This window comes from Haliotis cracherodii, unplaced genomic scaffold (assembly GCF_022045235.1).
Source record: "Haliotis cracherodii isolate W230 unplaced genomic scaffold, xgHalCrac1.p SCAF_14, whole genome shotgun sequence".
Taxonomy (NCBI): Eukaryota; Metazoa; Mollusca; class Gastropoda; order Lepetellida; family Haliotidae; genus Haliotis; species Haliotis cracherodii.
This window is the reverse complement of record NW_027266269.1, coordinates 1444204-1469800: the sequence shown is the minus strand read 5'-3', so window position 1 is coordinate 1469800 and position 25597 is coordinate 1444204. Positions and strand designations below refer to the sequence as shown.

The window sequence follows — 25597 nt, the reverse complement described above, 5'->3', positions numbered from 1 at the left end:
TAGTTGAAAGATGGTACCTGCTGTTTCCAATGGCATAAAGGGGATAACACAAGGTCGGCATTAAACTTCATTCCACAATACATATAAATAACACAGACATACTTAGAGTACAACACATACTTCTAGTACAGCATATACTTACAGTACAGCATATACTTACAGTACAGCCTATATTTACAGTACAACATATACTTACAGTACAGCCTATACTTACAGTACAACATATACTTACAGTACAGCCTATACTCACAGTGCAGCATATATTTACTGTACAGCCTATACTTACAGTACAACATATACTTACAGTACAGCCTATACTTACAATACAACATATACTTACAGTACAGCATATACTAACAGCACATCACACATTTACAGTACATCATATATTTACAGTACATCATATGCGTACAGTACAACATATACTTACAGTACAGCCTATACTTACAGCACAGCCTATACTTACATTACAGCATATATTTACAGTACACTATATACTTACATCACAGCACATATTTACAGTACATCATATACTTACAGTACAGCATATACTTACAGTACCAGCATATACTTACATTACATCATATACTTACAGTACCAGCATATACTTACAACACAGCATATACTTACAGTACAACATATTCTTACAGTAAAGCATCTACTTACAGTACAGCATATACTTACATCACAGCATATACTTACAGTACCAGCATATTCTTACATTACGACATATACTTACAGTGCAGCATATACTTACAACACAGCATATACTTACAGTACCAGCATATACTTACAACACAGCATATACTTACAGTACAACATATTCTTACAGTAAAGCATATACTTACAGTACAGCATATGCTTACATCACAGCATATACATACAGTACCAGCATATACTTCCATGCAAATGTTGGATTCTAGACTCTTGTCACAGACATACAATCGTCAACAATCACCAGGAAGTTGAGAATATAACAGGATGGGCACTGATCATGTCATATTGCGTTGAGTCTAGTGGGAAACAATAGCCCAATAATCGTCCGTTCCACACTTGTGTCAGAGGGGCTGGCGATCTATGTTCTGTTACACAACTAGCACATTTCTTTCCTTATCACATTTTACATCCTATTGAAAGTAACACTTACCTCCTAGCCAGGCGGCGGATATACACCACTGTCACGTGAAGAACAGGACATATTTCCATGCATTTGTGTCTAAACACTTTATTATGAACATGATGTATATTATATTAATGGTCTGTTTTATAATCATTTACCACAAACAAAATATTCAGGAAGATAATATATTTTTTTTCTTGTAATAATACATGTTTTTTCTTTGTTAAGATTCCTTCCTTTTACCACCATGAATATGTCTAAATTAACTCTTCAATCGAGACTAATCATTTTGCAAAGAGCAGTTTTATTGTCACTAGACAGACTTCCTTCGTTTCCGACAACGGCCTCTTGGGTTAGAGAATATGTTTCGTGAAGTTGATTTTTTATATAATGGTATGAAAATGTATGATACAAATTTTTAGTGACATCACATTTTTGTTACACACCTACTCATCTCTACACCCACACCTCGCCATCTCTACACGCACACATCCCCATCTCTACACCCGCACGTCCCCATCTCTACACCCGCACGTCCCCATCTCTATACCTGCACCTCCCCATCTCTATACCTGCACGTCCCCATCTCTATACCTGCACCTCCCCATCTCTACACCCGCACGTCCCCATCTCTACACGCACACATCCCCATCTCTATACCTGCACCTCCCCATCTCTATACCTGCACGTCCCCATCTCTATACCTGCACCTCCCCATCTCTACACCTTCCCATCCCTACACCCACACCTCGCCATCTCTACACCCGCACGTCCCCATCTCTATACCTGCACCTCGCCATCTCTACACCCGCACGTCCCCATCTCTATACCTGCACCTCGCCATCTCTACACCCGCACGTCCCCATCTCTATACCTGCACCTCCCCATCTCTACACCTTCCCATCCCTACACCCACACCTCGCCATCTCTACACCTTCCCATCCCTACACCCACACCTCCCCATCTCTACACCCACTCCTCCCCCATCCCCCCCCCACACACACACATCTCTACATCCGCACATCCACACCCCGCCATCTCTACACCCGCACCTCCCCATCTCTACACGCACACATCCCCATCTTTACACCCCATCTGTACACCCCACCTCCCCCCCCCCCCCCTCCATCTCTACATCCGCACACCCACACCTCGCCATCTCTACACGCACACATCCCCATCTCTACACATGTCCTTCCAATCTCTACACCCGCACCCCGCCCCCACCCCAACCCCTACCCCATCTCTACATCCGCACAACCGCACCTGGCAGAGATGAGGAGATGTGTCAGCGTAGAGATGCACTAACACCTCCTCATCTCCACACCCGTACCTCCCAATCTCTACACCCGCTCCTCCCACTCTCGAAATGAATACTAAACGAGCTCCCGTGTAATACCAATTTTAGGAAACGAGTGTAATACCTAGTTTAGGTCACGAGTTTCATAAACTTGGTTTTACAAGGAAGTGAGTTTAGTTTTTTATTACTTGCTATTTATAACGTTTTTGGAATTATACTGTTGAGTGTGAATAGGCTGACACCTACACGATCCATAATTCAATTAAGCTTAACAGAATAATACTTCAAACAAGTCAGAAGTTGAAACGCATGATTTTAATACCATACAACGATCCACCTTTAAGCACCATTCACACTTGCGTTAGTAGCTGTAGTTATCCTTAGAGATATTATCGTAGCCAAAATAACACTAACGTGTCGAAATATGTAAAAAAAGCTTGACTACGTGGAACAACGTTTCTATATCGAAGTGTTACCAGGAAAAAGTCCGTCAAAATACCAATATGTACGTTGTACTAGAGTCAACAACATTGAAGTACGAAAAGGGTGCTACACATCATCTACGTTTTCCTACGTTAAGCTACTTTAGACGACAGTAAAGTACGGTAGCTAGTACATTCAGGGACGCTGAACTACATTTAAAAGCGTTACATTACGTTAAACTAGGGTAAACAACGCCCATCTCGCACAAAGTACAGGGTATATAAAGAGACATGTGGTGTTCATAATTCTTTCACTTTTGAATTCCTGACAAAACACATGTATATTGCATTCCTTTCGTCATTTTGGTCTTGGTTAGGGTTAACTTAACTAAACTCTAGCTATGATGAAAACAAGAAACGGGAGAGGTCAAACCCCAGCTTCTAACATTGCTGAGGTTACTGAGGTCCATGATAATCCTGAGGTTCCTGGTGTTTCTGGGGTTGCTGAGGATCCGATCTATGAAGGCTTGCAGGACAATTTCATAAGCATCAGACCTCAGTTCTCGCTACCGCTGAACACAAATCTGACGAAATCCCATTAGGCGTCACGTCAGAACGACCTTTCATCCGACCAATCAGAGCGTCGTTTACCAGATTTTGAAAGTGACAGTCAGAATGTGATTTCTAATAATCCAACCTCGAAAACTTTAAAACGGGGTATTCCGAACGATAGTTACGGGTTTAACGACTGAATCCATACATTCTCGCACATCTTTTAGCCGTTCCAGAATATTATTTTGTTCAGGTTTCAAATTTGTAACAGAGAATTTGTCAAAATGGGTTTCGCCAATTTGAAATTAGTGCCGTAAAGCACAAGAAGGGCTGCCTTCTGATTGGTCATTCCATTGGTCGGTCAAAGTTTGCGCAAGGCCGTTCTGACGTGCCCCGTAATGGGATGTCTGCTGATATTTGTTTAGCTGTAGTGAGAACTATGATCTGATTTTAATGAGATTGACTTGTAGGATACTGATAAAGTTGATGCCACTCTCCAAGACCCAGAAAGCTCTCAGAGTTGCAATGTCCAGGAAGAGGCAGCTGGCTCAAGCAAAGGCACATGTACATCAACAACAGTCCTAACCTCATCCACATCAGCTATCACAGACGCAAGCACAGCATCAGCAGCCAAACATTACGGTTTCACAGCAGCAACAGTGCCCAGCGAGATGGATGCCACCCTGGTAGCATGTTTATCAACCGCAGCAGCCACAGCAGGGACAGTCAGAGCGGCCTTCAAGTGCACCTCCAGTACACTCGCTACAGGACTTCCTTCAATTCTAGAAAGTAGGTTTTGAGGAATATATTGACCTTTGTTCCTGTTTGGCAACCACTGTCACCACTGCCTGGAGGATCAAAGACTGTTGATGCTTCCCTGTATTTTTAATTTGTATGTTTGTTTGTATTTTAAACATAAAGACGAAATAAAAAATACAAATGTGATGCTGTTGATATGATATGATATGAAAACAGCCAAAATATTAACGAAAAGACTGTGTGCTAACAAACCAAAACAACTTGCTTGTTCCTATTAAAAGGCCATTCGAAACAATTTTGTAAATGAGGTCCTATTTTCAAATATAGATATAATCTAAATTGAAAATAGATGTTAGAAGACCCTCACTCAATTATAGGTAATGCTTGATATAGTTAAAGCTGCTTCACTGTATTGAATCGGTCAAATCTTACCCTTAAAAGGTTTTCCATCGTTTTGATAGAGAGATCTTTGTTTAGTATTCACGCAAAATCTGAGATCATTTTGTCGAAAAATAAGTGGTGAAAAGGAGGGTCAGAACTATTGGGTCGTACTCTACATCTTGGCTGCAAAGATTTAATAGCACGTGCAACACTGGAATGGTTTCATTAGCCAACTCTACATGGCAAAGGCATCATCTGCAATGATGTAATAAGGTTTATCAACATCATCAACTGTAAAGGCTCTGCATCTGGTATACCCAATATTCCCTGTTGTATTGTTTGGTGGAGGGCACAGTGGTTCCATATTTGGCTATCGGAGCTGGACCCAACATCACCAACCTGAATCCATCGGAATTTGTAGTCTGCATCAACCAGGCCCATTAACACAATGGATCAGAACCCCTTGTAGTTATAATTGGAAGAGCCTGAATTCGATTTTTCTTTTATGGCGATATGCTTGCCATCAAAAGCACCCAAGACAGGTGGAAATTGCCATCTTCCTTGAAATCGCTCTGCCACTTCTAACCAATTTTAGGGTTCGATAGGAGTCTTCATAACCTCGGCTTCCATGATATCCAAAAAAAGCCTTAAACACGGAAACATTAATCCCTGAGATGGTATTGTGAGCAAGTCTTAAATTATACATCAGTGAGGGGTATGAGTCTCCAGTAGCCAAGAACCTTAATGTCACAGCCAGCTTGAGTCCAGAAGACACAGGATCACGCCATCGTGTCCTATTCTTGGTGAGCCGGTCCTCTACCCTTGCTAACAGTTCATGGAATGTGGCCATGTCCAAGCGCAGAAAGTTCATGAAAGCTTCAGGATCCTCAAGTTATTCTTCCATCAGGGCGTCATACTGACCATGGATTGATCTGCGCAGAAGCCAGGCACGAGCCCACCATCTTCTCTGTTTTCTCTGCCTCTCTTCGCCCTCTTCAAATTGCATGAGAAACTGGGCAGAACATAGCAGCTTTTTGTTGACAGCAGCCCAGAACAGACTCATATTTACTCTTCTATCACTCATGTTGTGTCTGCAGAGTTCAGACATCAAATGATCAGACTGATGTCATCATGGGTTATAAATATCACGTGTATCAACCCATACTTGCTACCTATTTATTTGTAGTTTATCTTAGTTTAACTTATTTGAACGTATTTTAACTTACTTGAACAATCATGTGCAAAGAGCACACCTAGCAAGACGTGATATAGCATTTTCAAAACGAAGATTACTTTAGAAATAGTTCGTTCACTGTACTGAAACATTATTTAATGTCAATAAGGTAAATTTAGTGTAGTTGAGTATAACCGGGTCATATGAAGTTAAATAAAGTTAGACGTAGTAGTTATTCGTAGATATTTTATGACTTGATAACTACCATGTTCGTTACCTTGGGCTACAGTATTCTATGGCTATAACTACGCCAAACTACATCTAACTACATTAAACTAAGTTACTTCTACGTTAAGAAAAATGTCAGCTTACGTGGCTATCTGTTGTGCATGCAAAACAAATAAATCCCTAAGGACGCTTTTTTTTCACGTAAATGGCTACGTTATGGACACAGATACCCACGGACAGCTACGATGAACCACGTATGAATACGTTACACTACGTAAGATTTTTCGACGCTTAAGTACCTTATTTAACGCAAGTGTGACTTAGGCTTTGGAATTCAGGCGTCCGTTACACACAATTATTGTAGAGCTAAGGTTATCGCAGCTCACATACTTTAACGTAGACTGACGACTGTTGTTGCGCTACAATACGATCGCATTGTGGAACGGGGCCTTGCGCCTCAAGGTTTACAATCACGTCACAATACCCGATGACGTAATGTGTGGAATTTTGTTGCAAGATCCATCGGCGAAACAATGCCATGTCACGTCAGCAAAGCAACAAGGTCATCGAGTGTGCATAAGCTCCTCTCAGTGATCTGTCAACTCCATACGCAATGTCGTTGAATAAGCCAAGGGATGTTGAGAGTTTTCAATATTTGTTCGTGAAACGTGTTCCGAGAGTACATAAGCACGCGTTTCGGTATTACACAATGTGTAATACAGCTGTATGTTTATTAAACGGGTGATCTCTTCACGGGAAAGCAATAATGTCAAATGTTTAACAGTGGAAAAATAGACTGTTGGATGCAATAATGTAGTCAGCTACACTGGAGCCTGAGTGACTGATGTGCAAGTATAATCACCTATGTCTAAATCCCTAAATACACACCCAAAATCTCACCATTTCCACACGCACACCTCCCCATCGCTACACTCGCCCTTCCCCACCTCCAAACCCAAAATCTCACCATTTCCACACCCACACCTCCCAATCTCTACACTCGCCCTTCCCAACCTCCACACCCAAAATCTCACCATTTCCACACCCACACCTTCTCATCTCTACACTCGCCCTTCCCCACCTCCACACCCAAAATATCCCCAGTTCCACACCCACACCTCCCCATCGCTACACTCGCCCTTCCCCACCTTCACACCCAAAATCTCACCATCTCCACACCCACACCTCCCCATCTCTACACTCGCCCTTCCCCACCTCCACACCCAAACTCTCACCATTTCCACACCCACACCTTCCCATCTCTACACTTGCCCTTCCCAACCTCCACACCCAAAATCTCACCATTTCCACACCCACACCTCCCCATCGCTACACTCGCCCTTCCCCACCTTCACACCCAAAATCTCACCATTTCCACACCCACACCTCCCCATCGCTACACTCGCCCTTCCCCACCTCCACACCCAAAATATCACCATTTCCACACCCACACATTCTCATCTCTACACTCATACCTCCGCAACTACATCCCTTCCTATCTCTACATCCACCACATCCTCCATCAGACTCTGTTGTGTGGAAGTGTCATGGCCTTCCAGTGTCTTATCTTTAGTCCTGTGCGTCTGGGGGCGGTCGGGTAGCCTAGTGCTTAAAGCGTTCGCTCGCCACGCCGAAGATCCGGGTTTAATTCCCGATATGGGTACAATGTGTGAAGCCCATTTCTGGTGTCCCCCGCCATGATATTGCTGGAATATTGCTAAAAGCGGCGTGAAACCATACTCACTCACTCACTCACTCCTGTGCGTCTGTTTGTTGGCTGGTCGCCTATACATCGATCCACTGAAAAAAGCCTTGTGTAAAAGGGAGACAACCATGTATGCCCTACTTGAGAGTCATTGTTTGATTGATGCAGAAAGTCTACCTGACCTTGTTTCTGATAATGTCTGGGTTTTTTCCCCCTGGAACACTTTGTACTATGTGATACACTGAAAAGTGGGGCATGTGTCGTTCCTGAAATACACCATCTCCTAGCTTGTTTGATGAACATTTCTAGGTGGACTTTGCAATGGCTTTACTCACAGAACGTCGTTGCTGTGGAGTAGTAATAACATAAGACAGGTGACCAGGGGGTATGGGATATAGAAGAAAGAAAGAAAGGACAGTTACAAAAACACTCCAAATCTAAAAAAGACACGATAATGACGATAATGTATGTGTAATGCACATGGAATTGAATTCATTTTAATTGTTTGAACATGTTGACCTGAAAATGATAATATACAATCGACTATCTTTATTGTATTCAAGGCCATTGGTCCACATACAAAGATACATTATTCTTCAATAGGCAATAAGCAATAGAGGGACACTTCATTAAGATAGTGCAAAGGAATACTTATAAAAAGTTATTATCTTAATAATAATTTCAGTTTACAGAACTTATTTAGATTGACTGCAACGGAGGTTACAACACAACAGAATTAAATGTACATAATATATAATTAATTGAATGTAATATATTTCTGTAATATATAGATACATTTATAACATGAACAGTTTTCATGTCTTGTGCTAAAATGTATATACACCATGCCCTGTGCTTGTCGAAAGGGTCAACACAATAATTATATCAGGACGACCAGCTCGGTGAAGTGGTTGATTCCATGGCATTACATACCATCTGCGTGGTGCCATACTCCAACAGTAAATCACTGGATTGGCTGGTCCAGACTTGAGTATTTACTGACCATCGTTATTTAGCCGGAACGTTGCTGAAGCGTTAAACATCAAATACTACATAACATGGATTGTGTTCTCTGCCATGAAATAAATAAACACGTTGAGTAAAATCAGTCATATCCCTGATTATTTCATTCAAGTCTACAGTTACAGTAGTATTGTTAGTAAATATTTGATGTTGTCATGATGAAGAAAAACACTCTGAATCAGTGTTACTTCTCACTGACTTCTTGATCGGTCACGTCTCTACCATCTCTCATCCTGTTATTAAATCACTTTTAATGTTTTCTAAGTAACAATGTCTGTTTCATTAGCTAATCACTGGATTGATTACTTTTGTCAGATTGATAGAGGTTATCACGCGTGTGTGTTTGCGGATGAAAATTATCGTGTATTAAGAATAAACAATGTATTTAGATGAGATCAGTTGTTCCCTTACATATTTCAGCCAACATATATAAGTAATATGCTATAGGTATAAGGTGGTCGGGATGAAAGCATCTCTGAAGAATAACGTGCCTGTGTACTGTCTACAGTTGTTTACACGCAATTGACATACACTCTTATATACAAAGGTTGCTCAAATCAATGCCTACATAACTATGTTTAAGATAAAATGTAAAATCAAGAATGACCTATGAATATTGGTATTGTGTTCTATAAGGACCAGTTTTGAAAAAAAAAAACGCAGGAGTATTAATCTCCTCAAGTAACCTAGATGCAAACTGGCATGAATGAAGTTCGGTGTTTGTTTAGTAACTGTTCAAAACGACTATCTGTTAGAAACGACCAAGTATCATGTTTTCTGAACGTAGACACTGATATTGAAAGAATGAGTATAACTGTGATGCCTCTCCACCAGACAATGAAGACTCAACACCTGATGTGTGCTACACTAAATATAAACTTTCTACACATGACTGTAAAGGTCACAAATTTAATTGACAAGAGTCTACACGTTCTTTTGAAAACTGACCCCGTGCATGTATGTTTTACAGAAAATTTTGTCCTGATATTTTGAACACGCTGACATTGAGCTCGTCTGCCCCTCTCGTCCCTCCTGCTACAATTTATGGACTTGGTTTTGAGATCGTTGAAGGAAGGTGGGGTAGCCTAACCATTACAGAAAGTGTTTGTCACGCAAATGGCCAGGGTTCGTTTCCCTAAATGGTCGCAATGTGTAGGATTACATACATTGTACCCCCTTTGATAAACAATCATTTAAACTGGTTACTGTGATGTTTAAACAGGATATTGTATAATATTGTATTGTGTTAACAAGGTAATCGAACGTCGTTTGAGCGATATATTAGTTTGTTTCAACTAATATATACATCTTATTGTTCTTTCTAATCAATGCATGGAGATATTCGGCTTTCATAGTGCATGCGCCCCCAACAGGAATGTGTCAAGGGAACTTTGGGAACATTTTCTTATAAATACTTCGGTTTCCAGACAGGTGAAGAAAACTGATACAATATTACTTAAAACACATCTGGCACAACGTCAGAGTTAACAAAAATCAATATTTTTTTAGCAAACAATTATTTTCGTTCAAATAATTCAAGAGTAGGTAGTACAGACACCAAAACGCACAAGGGAGACATTGACGTCTATTTGACAAATACAGGATACCGAGTACATGTACATGTCATTTTTACAATAGACATATATCAATCAACGTGAACAATTGAAGGTGCATCGAACGAGAAAATAGTTAAAAATGGAATAGATACACTCACATACATAGGTTATGTGCAGTAATAGTTATATGTATTGAAACAACATTTCTTCTTGGTCCAATGTATCTGGTTAAATATCCATTTCTGATTTTATGTATCAATGGGGGAATATTTGAATTCATGAGTAAATTCGATGTTTATACATGGTTTTCATTTCTAAGAAACAAATATTAAGTAATTATTTCTTTGCCATCTCCTGCTGAACAAGAATGCCGATATCGTTTGTCAGACACTAGTAGCAGTAAGGCATGTAGTCCCTTTACCACCAGTGTCTAGTCATACCAGTCTCGAACATCTAGTATCAGATGTCTTCTGGACATGCCACATGTAGTAATGTGTCTCCTTGTTTTAGGACATGATCATAGCTGTTGGTTCTGTTTTTCAGGTTGTGCACTAGCCCTCTCACAGATGTCTTCTGAGTAGCACTGGTGGGGCTGCATTGCCTTCTTATCAGGGACAGACACTTTACCAACACACGGATTCATCGCCGCAGACAATCGCTTGACCTTCCTGTCTGCCTCCAGTAGTTTTATGATTTGTCTGCATCCTACTTTATGAGCGTGATCTAAAGAGTTATTCCCTGCATTGTCAACTAGCGACAAGTCTGCCTCCCTTCCTCGAAGATATTCGAACGTAGCGACTTTGCCATATAATACTGACGTCATGACAGGTGTCAAACCAGCCTTGTCTTTAGTGTTGATGTCAAAAGAGTCTATGATGTATTTCACTATATGAAGCTGACCATGCTGAGTAGCAAGATGTAGAAGAGTGTGTCCATCCTTGTCCACCAGAGATTGGTCAGCACCACGGGACACCAAGAACCGGAACACAGCAATATGTCCTCCACACACTGCCCTCATTAGCGGTGTCTGGTCATTCCTGCCTCTGATGTTGATGTCAAAGCTCTTTTTCTTGACATCATTCTTTAGCGGTAGACATTCCACAATGGAACTAATTCCACCCTGACATGCTAAATGGAACACAGAATCGCCGTGGTTATCCTTCATGGAAACATCAGCTCCTTGGGACACAAGCAGGTGGAACACGCTCCTTCTTCCATAAGCAACTGCATTCATAAGTGGTGTCCAGCCATCTTTTCCAGGTACGTTAATGACGAACTTATGCAGGAGGTCGTTTACGATGGAACGATTCCCACCCTGACATGCAAGGTGAAGTGCATTGTTCCCGTACTCATCGGTCAGGGTGAGATCTGCATTTCTTGACACAAGTAAGTTGAACACATTCTTCTGTCCTGCCCTCGCTGCATACATTACTGGTGTCCAGTCGTTCCTTCCCCGAAGATCGACATCAAATATTGTCAAAAGATATTCTACAATAGCTGTGTTCCCTCCCTGGCATGCCATATGTAGAACATTGTCTTTGTATTCATCAGTCGAAGTGAGATCAGCTTTCTGACTCACAAGCAAAAAAAAACACATCCTTCCTACCAGACCTTGCTGCATTCATAACTGCTTTCCGGCCATGTCTTCCGTGAGCATTGATGTCAAACTGTGGCATGAGATATTTCACAATAGATTGGTTTCCACCCTGACACGCAATGTGCAAGACCGTGTCATTATAATCATCAGTCAGTGTGGTATCAGCCTTCTTTGACAACAGTAGTTTAAACAGAGTTGGTTTTGCAAGCAGAGCTGCAATCATTATAGCTGTTATCCCGTGGTTTCCCAGACAATTGATGTCTGTCCCTGACAGTAGATGTTTCACTATGGAAATATTTCCACCCTCACATGCTAAATGGAATACATGATTGTTGTAGTCATCCCTCAGTGTGAGATCAGCCCCCTGTGACACAAGCAGTTGGAAAACACTCTCGACTCCACTGACAGCTGCACACATCACTGGCGTCCATCCGTTGTTTCCCCGACTGTTGATGTCAAACTGTGGCAGTAGTAACATCACAATGGAGACATTTCCCCCATGACATGCAAGATGAAGGATATTGTTGTTGGTGTCATCTGTTAGTTTCAGGTCAACATTAAGCGTATCCAGGAAGAGTCAAAATAGATCCGCCTTTCCATTTACAGCTGCAGTCATGACTGGCGTCCATCCATGTTTTCTCTGAATGTTAATGTCAAACTTAGGCATTATTTGCACTACAAGGGACATATCATCAACATGGCAAGCCACATGAATGAGGCTGTTGTTGTCATCATCTGTCAATGTGATATCAGCATTGTGAGAAACAAGAAGGTCGAGAGTTTCCTTTGTCTCAGACAATAATGCACACATCACTGGCGTCTGTCCATTGTTGCCACGTGTATTTACATCTGTGTTGGGGAGCAGACTTTCTACAATTGATGTATGTCCATACCGACATGCAAGATGAAGAGGTGTGTTGTTTTTGCTATCTCTTAATGTTAAATCTACTTTTGTTTGGATAAGATAGTCTAAAACATCCTTCTTGCCAGAGAGCACTGCACACATAACTGGGGTCCAGTCATGTCTTCCTCGAGCATTAAGATACAAATCAGACCGAAGTTTCTTGAGTACCATGCTTATGTGTTTTACAGTGGGCAAAGATCCATGCTGACAGGCCAAATGCAGTAAATTGTAGTTGTTGCTATCACATAACGTAATGTCAGCTTTTCTATTCACAAGGATGTCAAAACAACCCATCTGCCCTGAGACAACTGCATACATTAATGGTGTCCAACCATACAGGTCATGCCTATCAATATAACAGTAGGGAACAAGTCGTTCCAAGATATTCTTGTTCCCAGTGATACAGGCATATTGTAGAATGTTGTGCTTAGCATCATCAGACAGGGCAGCTGGTTCTTTGATCATTTCACATAGGCTGTCAGCTATTTCGTTTTCCTTTAACGTGAGATACATTATGTATTTACTGAATGCACCACTAACAATAGCATCAGCCATCCTCTTAGCAATTATTCCACTGTAGGCCCCTGAGAAAGGAATGCTGAGCTGGTGTTCATTAAGAGGAGTGTCCATGGCTTGCTGGTCTTGTACATGCTCAAAGAGGAACGTAATACTGCAATGTTTAAGAGTAAATTCTGGGTCAATACTGAATAAAACAGAAGCACAGACATCATAAATCACAGAATGTGAAAATGTTTTTGTGTTTCCTTCCGTACAGACTGTGCCACAGAAAGTTCTGATAGCTTTCACAACATCCTTTCTTGCTGCCGTCTTCACAATACTTGAAACAGCCTTGAAGTGAGCCTCTAGGCCGGGGTCAGATGCAGCCTCCAGCTGGCTGATGTTCAGCTGTCCTTCGCACAGCAGCAGCAGGATAAGAGCAGCTGACTTGTCGTCCAATAGGCTGATAATCGTATGAAGTTCATGTTTAATATAAAAATGAGGGTCCTCGAAAAAACGTTCACTGGATGTTTGAAAACCAGTATATCTGGAGAAAAGTTTACATGCTAGAGGAAATCCGACAGTTGTTTCCATGAATGCAATAATTTTGTTCACATCAACATCTGTTCTACATTTGTACTGACGTTTGTGTTTCAACCATATTGCTTTCCTCTCCTCGTGTGTATAGCAAAGAGGTGTAGTCTTTGTCAGGATGATCTCTGAAACGGGTTTGAATAACCGCTGGTCTTCTAGCATTGACAGTGCATGCTCAAGGTTGTTAGTTTCAGAAGTAAATATACAATAGATGTTTGAATAAATCATAACTCTCTGTTCCGCTCTTGATTCCTGCCTCAGACTCTCATATCTTCTCTCAGACTTGGACTTACACTGTTCTAGGAGCACAAGCAGGTCATACAGAAAGTGTGTAAGACGAGGCACATCCGTGTATGATCTGAATGTCTTAAACATGTCGTCAAATATGACACACACATCTCTGTCTTTATCTAGAAAATCAGACAACTGCACTTTATCTACATCTTCAACCAGTACCAGCTCATACCCCTGCCTCCTGTATTCACCTCCCAGCATCAGGGCCATGGATGTTTTACCAGATCCTGGAGCACCGCTTATTGTCACATGGCCAACAATCTGCAATCTTTCTTTCACATCTTCAAAGGCCTCAGTTTTAACAAAGACCCTTTGAATATCCTGTATCTTCTGTTCGTGCGTTTCTGTAAAGGTAGATACACACGTTTAAATAATAAGAAACAAAGTGAAAAATTCAGCATTACCAGTTATAAATATGCAAGATACGGATATATACACATGCACACGTTCATAATTATTGTCTCACTAGATATTGGGACCGTGGGTTAGCCGAGTGTTTAAAACTCAATTCCAACATGAATGCAATAGGTGAAGCAAATTTGGGGTGTCCCCAGCTGTGATACTGTTAGAGTATTGCTAAAAGCGGTGTAAATCATACTCACACTCGCTCACTCCCTACATGTATGCATATTACTATTTGGTTACTATTATTATGAGCATGACATATGAGCGTATATTGTACAGTTACATCGCCAGAGCACTGCCTCGTGTGTTACGTAATACACTCAATTTGTTTTCAATAACGCACGTTCAAAAATACTTGTTTGAAGGCAATTATATTTTTTCAAGGTTACTGATTCATCTAATTCCTCATGATGCAGTTGTGATACATAGACGTATCAATGCACGAAGAAATACTTGAATAATCAGTTTCGATAAAGATATCATGTTCTTACCAGACAGCAGGTTTACATCATCCACAAAACTGCCGGAGAAACCATCGTCTCTCTTTACTGCTGGTGAGATAATTGCAATAAGTGGATTATATAGATGTTTTCTGGTTGTTGTTTTTTAACAATTGTACTATATATACACATTAGCATAATTCACTGCACAATACAATGATGTAGACGAATTTTGAAAACATAGCAATTGCAGCATTTTAAGATATCCATCGTGTTCCATGTATTGGGTTACAGATTATGGAACACGATATCTATTCAATTACTTGTACCTAAGACTCTTGGTCAAAAGATCCAAATCCATTAAAAAGTCACCTTTCAAAATGCTGGCAAACCTTGCTCCTCCTTGCTTTGCCACGAAGGGTTCTAAACATAATAAATATGACTGTTGGATCAAACATCTGCAACCTAAGCTTGATTGTCAATTTTTAGTTTGCATAATATGTTGTACATTGTTCTGAAAAAAGATCATTTCGACGACATTTGTAAGACAGACGGTATTGAAGCTTGCGTCAGAATGTTCAACAATCATGAAGACAAATTCTCAATATTTACTTGTCAGTCTCTTATCAAGATTTTTGTTCTAGCCAAAAGCTAATGAAGTCATACTTTTTTTTTTTAAGGCAATAAGTGCATATGATCAGACTTATTTTTGACTTTGAGTAATTATAAATCGCCTATATAAACACAAATAATAATACACTCTCGCTTTTAGGAGAATTATATAACTGTGTATGCTCACCATATTCACCAATCCTGTAAGTAGAGAATACAAAAAAATCAAAACATTTATAAATCAACTGATCAGCATTAATATATTCAGGAATGAGACGATCATCATTGCATATTTGCGCTTATAGTATATGTTGTTTCTATGTCTTTTGATGATTGACCGTACAAATTAAGTGACGATGATGATGATGATGCTGATGATGATGATGACGATAATGCTACTGCTGATGATGATGATGACGATAATGCTACTGCTGATGATGATGATGGCGATAATGCTACTGCTGCTGCTTATGGAAACGATGATAAAGAAGAAGACACACTGCCTCACGTTCTATTTCTGTATAATCTTTTAGCTGTAGTGGTTCTTCTCCAGCATGGAATTATAGCTGTCACTGCATTGGTATTCCGCCAGGTTTCTCCTCTTTTCCGTTTTCGTCTATAAAGAATGCTGAAGATACACCGACAACTAGTGATGGTTACCAAAGGATATGTAAACTGTTTCGTTGCAATTCAAAAGAGCAGCTCACCTCACACTGGTTAATACGTACTACATTCACGAGAATACGGTAATCTTTACAATACTCTCTTATTATAACCAAAATATTGTAATATTTATGTCGAATGACCTGTATCTAGGGAGCAGAATGAACACTTGGACGTCGACTTACTCAAGAGCTGTCAGCATATGTGATGTTTTCAACAAACAAACAAAAACACGACAGAATGTTGTGCATTAGTTAATAATCTGGACCTTTAAAATATTTTGCCAGGCAAACACTTACAGTATTAACACTACGACAGCAAGGGCAACCAGGATGAGGAAAACAGGGACAAGTATCGCAGCCAGGTCCGGTGTTGTCTGGCCTGGCCTGGATTCACTCTGTGCTATTGAGGATGTGTCTGTGACCCAGGCTTAGGTGAGAAACATAAACAAACAACAAAAAGACGTTCAATATTATCATCATTCTCAACGTATCCCTAGGTTAGTGATTATGTAAAGATTATGCAAAGACATTTAGGCAAGAAGGCATCCTCATGTGCACAAACTGTGCTACCCTTCTTGTGGATCCGTATGTTATGAATCCGAATTTCTTCTCAGAATAGCAAGGTTGAAACAATGTTATTTAACTTAAGCTTATGTCAGCAAGTATATCGAAGACCTGATGTCATTCAAAACATCAAATAGCCAATTCCCTTTCACTGATTTAGCCTCTTGAACTAGTAATTAAGGCGACCGATGAGACCACCTCATCTCTTTAATATTTAGATCTATGGATATCAAGTCAGAAAACACTCATCATGAGATTGTATCACAAGAGGGTGAGCTCAGCATTCCAATAGTCAAATCTGGTGTTTACATTTCACAACGTTTGAGGAACAATCGAGTATGTTCTTTCTGACAAGATTACAAAGACCGCCATACGACCCTTGCTCAGAAGTTGTTGAGTAAGGTCACAACATGCAGTGACTCAAACAAATTACATAAAGCTGTGAAAACGTTTTGTGGTAGCTATGTGGAGGACATTTCCAAATTTGTCGAACAAGTGACATAAAATCATCCACCTTATGTTTCCGTGTTTTTGTTTCAAGTAAACAGTTGATTTGCTGCATTTGCATGTGTTTGTGATACGTGCCACAGGTGGAGCTGGATATGTTCACCTTTCGAAAACACCTGTATCATACCTACTTGACTGATTCATTAGCACATGCTCATAATATAGGCGGAATCGTACAATATACTCACTATCTTTTGATAAAGGAAAGGGTTTTGTAGCGATTAACTATTGTACTCACGTGTTCTGTATTCCCTGGGAGCCGTCGCCGCCGTCACTGTGCAGACATAAATGAAGTTTGCATTATACGTATTCACAGAAACACCACTACCGCATGCATATGTAGTTGCCATGTTGTTTCAGTCCATGACATTCTTAACGTTTGAGGAAATAGGAAGAATTCATAACAATTCATTTTGGTACCTAATATATATAACTTTAATGTTTTAGATATAAAATGATGCTACAGAAGCAATTTGATGAAACATTGCATAACTGTATTTCTCTGGGCACCGTCATCTTAGAATCGGTTGTTTTTTCAGGCACACCTAATTTGATCTGTTTCCTTTCTGGCAATGTTCTCAGAAGAAATGTGATTAGATAATGGTTTCAAATTCGAGTTACTTTATAATTGCTTATATGCCATTCTTAGGATACCATCGAACAAATCAGTAAGCGTATATTTTATTTGATGCATAAATGTATACCAACTGCCTGATTATGTAATAAACAAAAATAGCTATTTTCAAAAATCATGATATTGATGCTAGTTTGTAAGTTGTTTAACACGGCACTAAGCAGTATTTCAGCTATATGACGGCTGTTTGTAAATACTCCAGTATTTGACATCATGATGAGCATCGATATGGTCAAGGATATCGGTACATGCATCAATTAAGTCAACGAGTCTGACCACCCGACAATCCTGGGTTGCTGAAGATCTATTCTGGCCAGATTCTTCACGGTGAAGATTATGAACATGGCAAATGCTGCATTAGGTGTTTTGTGTTTATATGTGGCATTATTATTCCGAAACAGCAACAGCCTGCTGTAGCTACACATCACCATGCACTATTGCAGGTTTAAACATTCAATTTGTTGTCACACCTGGACTTATGTTGCAATAGTCTCCTGTGTAGTTTCCACTACAACCAAACGTGCAGATGCCATTTTGGCGAATACAGATGTTTCTCAAGCAGTTCTTGCTGCAAGCGTGATCACAGATATCCTCGAACCACCCCGGCACACAACCCTCAGAGCATTTCCCTGTCTCCTTGTGGCAGTGGGCGAGCTTTTTTACTGGATGAGGGATGCAGTTTGAAGGGCAATCTTTGTCGCACTTGTCTCCATATTTCCCCCATCCACAACTATCTTCGCTGTATGCTTCAAATACTAAATGTTAAAATAGAAGAACATTTAAATGTTTCCATTCACTGAGGTGAAATCGTAAGCTACAGTTCATTAAGATAAGGTTGACTAAGCTTCAATTTAAGTTAATCAATATAATGGTGAAACAAAAGTATAGCTCGCCAATTATCATGTCCAGCAGTGTTTCGTTAGTATCGTCTGTACGCTAAATTTACATTTAGCTCTACTTTACCTCACAAGGATAAGTGAAGAAATCAATGAATCGGTTTCTTCTGATACTGCCAAGGTAAATGGTGCATCTACCCCTTTCTGGTGGTCTTGTCATTCATGTATATTAGGGAATGTAATCTCGTTGCAAGAGGGCAACGTCTGTTGACTCCTATATTCTACCCATATATTGATCATGTTTCCATAAAATGATTCCTCGATGTTATTGTCCGTTTCGATTCCCCAAACGAGCAACGGTGCCCTGTTATACATCTCAGTCATACGTGCGACGAACCTTTAAGATGACAGCTAGCTATGCAAGTACATATGCCTGAATGAGTTACAAAGACGATTCACAGGACTGGTATAACGCCTTATGAAACTTGAAAGTACCGCCATGCATACACCTTGCAGGTGTAGGGAATGATGATATCAAAGTAATATGTTTTATTGACATGAAGTTGATATGATGAAGTTGGAAGATGTCATTTAGGGGATTTTTAGGAAGAGCGTTGTTTGGATTTTTCGCAAATGTTACTAATATTCCCGAAATAACTAAAGTTGTGTACTCATATATGGAGAAACCCATAGGCGGATATAATGTACCTAACACATATCAATCAACCTACATTAAGCTCAATACCCCACCGAATTTGTTAATATTAAAAGGAAATATATCAGTATTTAAGTTGAGAGAAACATAACGTGTCATCCTTTTGGTGAACACTCTGTTTCAACACTGATTTTCAGATATACCTGCTAATAAATTGTATCACAAATTAGTTTTTTACACTCAATATAATATGTATATTCACTTGCGCTGACGTTTGAAATTGCTGTACTTACTGAATATCAGCAGAACGTGATGAAGTATATGCATGGCTTGAGAGGATGGTGTGTAGCCTGCAGAAACAAATGAAATGTTAGAATGTTTAGATTATGATGCAAATACTTCTAAACAATGAGCTTTATTTTTGTCATAAAGATGATACTTTATACATAATGGAGATTTTTTCTTATTTTGATATTATAGTGAGTGAGTATGGTTTTACGCCGCTTTTAGCAATATTCCAGCAATATCACGGCGGGGGACACCAGAAATGAGCTTCACACATATTTGATATTATAGGAATCAACAGGCAACACATAATAAAACCATGACAAATGAAATCAAAGGATCATTTATTTCTTAGCATCGCTCAACCCAGTAAACTTCGATGGGATATATTTGCCTCAAATACAATCACACTCAGTATATCAACTGATGTCGTCAATCCCATATTGCCTTGCTATCCATAATTATCAAGAAATGATCAGTGAAAATCAGATTTGAGATACACATATGAAACGACTTGGAGCCCCAAGATGTGAATATGAAACTACGTATACTGCGTAATATCTTGAAATTATTTTTTGCAAGGCTGGAATCCGACCCAGAAGACCAGTTACCGTCCCTGTTTTGCAACAGATCCGTCGACAGTGACGCCTGCGTTGGTGCCAACCTTACAGCCTTGGAATTTGAGAAACTGGAGACGAGTGTGGTTTTACCAGCGAGATGGAAGTCAATGTGCTTATCGTCGTCGAAATGAACGTTGTGCCCCACATTGTGTACGCGAATTCGACAATTTCCGTGGCGATGGTGTCATGGTGTGAGGGCCATATCCTAAACATTGCGATCTGACTTGGTTGTGGTTCAGGGACATTTGACAGCAAATCGCTACATGAATCAAATTCTTCAACCTTACCTCCTTCCAATCATTGACCGCCAGAAGGAGTTTTTTTTTTCAAACAGGACAACGCTCCATCGCATACAGCTCGTGTCATGGTAGACTACCTCATAATGCCAACATCAACGGCTTGCCTTGGCCTTTGAAATCCCCAAATCGCAACCCAATCAAACACTTCTGGGATGAACTCGATCGACGTGTACGTCAACGTCAGAGCACGCCGCAGACACTCCAGAGTGTCCAACGCGTTACAAGCAGAATGGTGCAGAATTCCGCAGGACAAAGTTTGTACACTTATCCAGTCAGAGCCGTGATTGCGGTCACAAGAGATACTGAGTTCAGCGCAACCTTGGGGCCTTATGTGACATGACTATGAACAGTTTTAAATGCCTTTGTCCAACGACAACATGTGACGATCAAGCTCCAAAGTTATCTATGATATTAAATTAAATATATCGTCTTTATTAAGTACAATAAAATTTGCTAAAAATCTATTTCTGCGGGTTTTTTTTGTGAAAAGTGTACACGGTTTTGAATATAGTTATTTATGCACGGCCATATGTTTCTGACTCACCAGCTCTACAAACGCACCTTTCAACTCTACAAACACACCTCACCAGCTCCACACGCACACCTCAATTGCTCTAGACATACACCTTGCAAGCACCACACATACATGTCTATTAAAGCCCATAGCCCTGTCCTGTGCCACAACGACCTTACCGATCGTTGTTATCCAGCTGTTACACGTTCGCATGTTGTCAACTGCTGTTGTGTCACAACTACGTCAATAAATGCAGTTGTCGAGGTGTAACACGTTCATATAGTTTTACCGCTTTTTGTCTCATACGCCCAACGCACTGTGTTTCAGTCGACAATCAACACTGCTTCTTCTCTTGCGTCGACGTTTCACATTTCCATAAAACGATCTGCCACTACTACAAAGAACGTATAATCTTTGCTTTGAGGGGTGATAGGGTAGCGTAGTGGTTACTGCGTTTGTTGTGTGTCGTAAGTCGATTCCCATCATGGTAACAGTGTGTGGAGCCCTTTTCTAGTGTCCCCAGCGTTGATATTGCTCATATGTTGATATTGATTGTCATTTACAGTATTCCATAGCTATCGAAAGAAACTAAACTATCCGATTTTCAATCAAAATATAGCTAGCTAGATGCAATACAATGATACATCGGATATCTATATTAAGAAGAGGTGAAACGTGGACGTTAATAATGAGCTCATAAATATTTCTCGCAGCTCACACCTGTATCATTTTAACATTTTAGCTCACAAAGTTCAAACTAAGTTTCCCTAAACTATATCCCATAAGCAGAACCTGATCAAAGCAACTGAAGTTCCATTTCCTAACCTTTGAATATTTTTTAAATGTTTACGACTCTCATTCAAAGTGTGGACTAGAATGTTGAATTCTGGATTCAACCCTTCTTGTGTCATGACCAATCCAGTATATCATGAATATATTGTGACTCAGGGAACCAATGCATGATACATGTTTAACTTAATTGACTACAGCGTATGCACATCTGCAGAAACATGACATAACCCTTCGTGTGTATGTGTAACGAATGCCCCAGACCGAATGTAATTAACTTTTTTTTTTAAAAATAACAACATTTGGGTATTAATGATTTCCCCGAGAACAGCATTCCTGGTTAAGGCTGGATTCATATTTTACCAGGAAATGATCAATATAAACTGGGACAGATGTACATATTTTGATGCGCGTCAGATGCGCGTGGTCGATGAACAATGCCCACAGCCATTTGACCTGCTTAGTTGCACTTCTCAAGACTATTTATGTGGCAAATGCCAACTTCCAGATAGAGGTACACAATTCTATAGGAATGTCAGAGTTGGGACCAAGTCCAATGTTCGATATAGCGCTATGTATCTGCATGTGTTGATTAAGGGGGGGGGGGGGGGGGGGGGGGGTATGTAGGTTACATTTCCTGTATATTTATTGTTTATAGGGAACATATGCGGTATGTTTTTCACCAAAATAGAAAGTGAATAAGTAACTTACATACTTTGTATTCTGAATTGCAGACACATTAATTACTATTACAACAGGTGCACACGATGACTCATTGAGACGTATTTCCCGGGAAATGTTCAAACGATTGACAACAAGTGTTTTTGATGTGTTTCTTTGTGGACGAAGTTAGTCATGTTGCAAGTGAGCTCTGTCCTTGACTTCATCCCCTTTCCACAGTCTGTATCTAGGAGCATTGCTCACAACTATTTGACCTGCTATTTGACCTGCCACCCAAAACTATTAATGTGCCAAATGCCAACTTCGAGATAAAGGGACACAATTCTATAGGAAAGTATCTGATTCTCAAAGTGAACACATTTGTTTGTATTATATTGCGAGATGGTCGGGACTGGTGAGTATGTTCGATATATCGGTGCATTCGAGATTATGGCTCTCGAGATTACGGCTCTCGAGATAACGGGTTTCGACTGCTATGTGTAACTGAAACATTATGTACTGTGTTGACTTCAGCAGAAGCCAAGTTTGGCTTCCTCGTCAAATGAAGCGATTCATGAAACAAACAGTTTTGATGAAAAAAAATATTTTTCAGCTTTACCTGCTATAAAAAAAACGGCAAAAACTATCTAGTTATTGGAGAAAAAATAACATAGAAGTTATACTAATAATATTCCATTTATGCGGTGGCCCATAAGGGACATGGAGTCTGTTTTTCAATATTTTGATATTTCACTTTTATCGTAACCTTTAGCAAATTTACACAATTTGTCATACCATTATGTGATATATCATGTATAAAAACAACAGAAAACATGGAAAATGTCTTTTCAAGTAGCTATTGATTAGCTGAAATGTGAAGCGAAAAGGTCAAAAACTAAAAAGGAAATGTCAAACACAAAAACGAAATAGTCAAAAACCGCGGTGGTGATATTATCACCCCAGTGGAAATAGTTTTCTGTATTTTCATTTTAGTTTTTGACATTTTCGTTTGATTCGGAATATTTGAACATGATTGTGTGTATTTACATTAATACAAACGCTATTCCAAACATCAATATTTTGTTGTGCCATGTCATGAGACATTTCGGCCGTGATGACATTACCAAATGTTGGAAAGTTGGTGTGTACCGTTTAAATAAACACTTATAGTGTGTTGTTACACGTTTCACGTTTTACTCACCAGAACAGCAGGGGAAAACATGTAGTTCCTGTAAGTCTTACAACAGTCCCTTAGGTGTGTTCACGTTGCATCCCTTCATTCACCACCGCCGACTCCACCTTTTCCCAAAGCATCGAGTCACTCTATTCATCTGCAGTAAAGCTCATCGCAGGTGTTGCACGTCAACATTGCGAAACGTGTCACGCGATCATTTCATATATTATTCTACATGTATAGCCTTACAGGTCACATTAACCCAGTACTGGTCACAACTGCATTAGCGTAGCACCATTCTTGTAGCATTCTATCAGTCAAAAATATAATGGCCGAACTTATCCAGTCAATCATATCTGTGGTATGCCGCTTCATATTTCATGGTGCATCCCCTTTCTCGTATGTCTAACAGTATTCAAGTCGCACAGGGCAGCCGAATAGTGTGAAAATAGGACAGCATTGGTGACGTTTGCACTTTCACTATCAAGATATTTTTATACCTCACCGAAACATAAAGACAAAGACAGTAAACTACTTGCGAAGAAGTCTGAAAACGTTCCAACCGCCACTGACACATTATGCATTACAAAAAAAAAAAATAACCACTGTGCAATCAGTGTCTAGAATATCCACCCCTTTCTCGGATGACACTGTGAATTAGTGGGGTATTGATGTTATACCGCAGCATGTTAACTCAGTTGGCTAGAACTTTACAATCGGCATAAGTCCGGACTAGTGTAAGCAGGCAGACATGCACACTCACACACACAACAGACACACAACACGCACACACACACAACACGCACAAACAACACGCACGCACACACACACACACACACACACACACACACACACACACACACACACACGCACACGCACACGCACACACACACACACACACACACACACACACACACACACGCACACACGCACGCACGCACACACGCACACACGCACACAAGCAAACACGCACACACACGCACATCACTTCATAACTGCAATAAACATGGACGCGACGTTAAACTCCATTTCACCTCACCACTTGGCAGCATAGCACCGAACAATGATGTCATACTAATGAGAAAGAAACTTGAAGAATGGCAGGAGTATCTGTAAGCACTGACGCTAATGTCTTATGTAGACCCGAGATATCTTGACAGATTTGACCCTTGGAATGTTTATGGTATAAGGTGGCATCACTCTGCCAAACAAAATTCAACTTCATGTCGCAACAAGGACGTGTCACTAGACAAATACTATGTTGTGCCGTTTTGCTTGCTTGTTGAGCCAAGACCTTTCCCCCATTGAACAAGTCTGGTGTATGGCAGGGGGACGTGTGCGTCAACGTCATATGCCGCCTACTACGTGGGTTGAATTTGGCCATGGGCTGCAAGAGAAATAGAACAGACTGCCTCGAATCGCCATGAGACTTATACGCAGTACACTTTGTAGAGTGAATAAATGATGGCTGTGCGTACTATAGATCTAAAAGAGTCAACTTGAAATTTATCGTCCTTCAAGGTCGGTGACGGTCACCACATTTACTGTCTTACTTCACAACCGGCTGTAATGTGTTTCACATTCCTTCATTTTTATCATAGAACTATAACTAAAAAGCAATATATGTTCCAATCTTGGAAAAATTTTAAATAACATGTATATCCGATTATTCCCTCTTTTTCAAGAATGTAGTTCACACACTATAGCAAGGAAACACAGACAAAACAGTGTTATGTGGTCTTCGGCAGAATATCAACTTTCCTAATTATACTGGCACAGATGTTGCTGCTTCCGTGTATTGCGGCGTGATATATCAAGTGTCAGAGACAAC

General features: G+C 40.2%; 1 pseudogene; it reads right to left on the bottom strand.

Moving 5' to 3' along the window:
• Positions 1 to 9345: 9345 nt before the first annotated feature.
• On the bottom strand, positions 9346 to 23820 carry LOC139460957 (uncharacterized; annotated as a pseudogene).
• Positions 23821 to 25597: the final 1777 nt, after the last annotated feature.